This window comes from Macrobrachium rosenbergii, chromosome 36 (genome assembly GCF_040412425.1).
Source record: "Macrobrachium rosenbergii isolate ZJJX-2024 chromosome 36, ASM4041242v1, whole genome shotgun sequence".
NCBI lineage: Eukaryota > Metazoa > Arthropoda > Malacostraca > Decapoda > Palaemonidae > Macrobrachium > Macrobrachium rosenbergii.
In genome coordinates, this window is record NC_089776.1 from 1,723,772 (window position 1) to 1,726,085 (window position 2,314).

A 2,314-nucleotide genomic window follows, 5' to 3' on the forward strand; every position below is an offset into this window, starting at 1 on the left:
ACTGTTGATTGAAAAATAAATAAATAAATAAACAAAAAATCATGAAAAAAATAAAAACTTATCAAACAAACATCTGGATTAAGAAATGTAACTAATAAATAAATAAATAAAAAAATCTCTGTAAATAAAATAAATAAATAAATGGAAATAAATAAAAACTAAAATTTGGAAAAATATGGTGATTTAACGAATAAAGAAATAAAAATAAATAAATAAATAAAATGGAAGTATTAAAAAAAATAAATACATAAAAAATAAAAATAAAAAAATTTATAAATAAATAAATAAAATAAACTAAAAAAAAAATAAAAAAAATAAATATGACAAAATAAATAAAAAAAATAAATGCTCTTGTAATTTAAAATAAAAAAAATATATAAAAAATAAAAATCTTTTGGTTGATGATAAATAAATATAAAGAATTAAATAAGAACCCGTTAAACAAATGTGAAAATGGCTTCAATAAGAAATAAATAAAAATGAAAAACCTAAATAAAAGGTAACGAAAAATAAATAAATAAATGTTAAAATCCATCGCTAAATAAATAAATAAAACAATAAAAAAAATAAAATAAAACAAACTTTCCTGCCAGGCCAATTATCAGTTCAGTTGGTTCCGCATAAATAAATAAAAATAAATAAATAGTAAATATTCTCAACCCATTAAATAAAATAAAAATCAAATAAATATCTCGAATAATGTGGATAAAAATAAATAAATAAATAAATAAATAAAAATAAATAAATCCATAAAAATAAATTTTGATGTAAATAAATTTAAAAATAAAATTGATGATCTGATAAATAAAAATCTGAATTGTTAAATAAACAAAGCTGGATATCCCATTTTCTAAAAATAAAAAATAAATTTAAAAATAAATAAATAAATAAAAAATAAAATAAAAAAAATAAAAAATAAATAAAAAAATAAAATTGTAAATAAAAATAAATAAAATAAATAAATAAATAAAAAAAAAATAAATAAATAAAAATAAATAAATAAAAATAAATAAATAAAAAAAATTAAAATAAAAATAAATGGCAAAAAAAAATAAATAAACCTCTAAATAAATAAAAAATAAAAATAAATAAATAAAAATAAATAAATAAATAAAAATAAATAAATAAAAAAAATAAATAAATAAGTTCGTAAATATATATAAATAAATAAACAAATAAATAAATAAATATATATAAATAAATAAATATAAATAAATAATAAAATATATAAAAATAAATAAAAATAAATAAATATAAATAAATAAATATAAATTGTTTGTAATTCTTAAATAAATAAATAAATTTTCCAAAAATAAAAATAAATAAATAAATAAATAATAAAAAAATAAATAAAAATTAAAATTGTTATCAAAAATCAATAATAGTTTAACATAAATCGTAAAAATAAATAAATTTGTTTATCAGTTGTTGACATCCATAAATTTGTAAATAAATGGTTAATAAATAAATTAATTTAAATAAATCAAAATAGTTTAACCCTTTTCAAATTAATTGTTCATTGATGGCTGTAAATAAAATTATTAATAAAAATTAATCTCGTTTAAATAAAAATAAATAAATTGGCTGGTTAAACTGATACTTATTTCTAAATCTTTGATAGTTGGCTGATAAAATAAATAAATAAAGTGGCCTGGAACTAAAAAAAATAAATGGAGAAAAAATAAATAAATAAAAATGAGGAAATAAATATAAATGGATTTTAAATAAAAAAAATTTCTAAATCTAAATAAATAAAAAAATAAAATAAATTGGATTTGTATCGTGGATAAATAAAAAAAAATAAATTGAAGGCTAAAAAAATTTGGTGGATAAAAAAAAAAAATAAATAAAATGGAAAATAAATTGCTCCTTAAAAAATAATAAATAAATAAAAATTAATAAATAAAAATAAATAAATAAATAAAAATAAATAAAAAATAAATAAAAAAATAAATAAATAAAAATAAGTAAATAAATAATAAAAATAAATACATTATAATAAATAAATAAATAAATAAATAAAAATAAATAAATAAAAAAAAAATAAATAAAAAAATAAATAAAAAGCTAAAAAAATAAATAAACTAAAAAAAAAATAAATAAAAATAAAAATAAATAAAAACAAAAATAAATAAAATAAATAAAATAAATGGAAAATAAATAAATGGCAAATAAATAAAGATAAATAAAATAAATAAAAGATCTTGGACCTAAATAAATCGTAATAAAGATAAATAAATAAATAAAATATGATAAATAAAAATAAACCCAATAAATCAAAATAAATAAATAAATTAAATATCTAAAAAAAAAA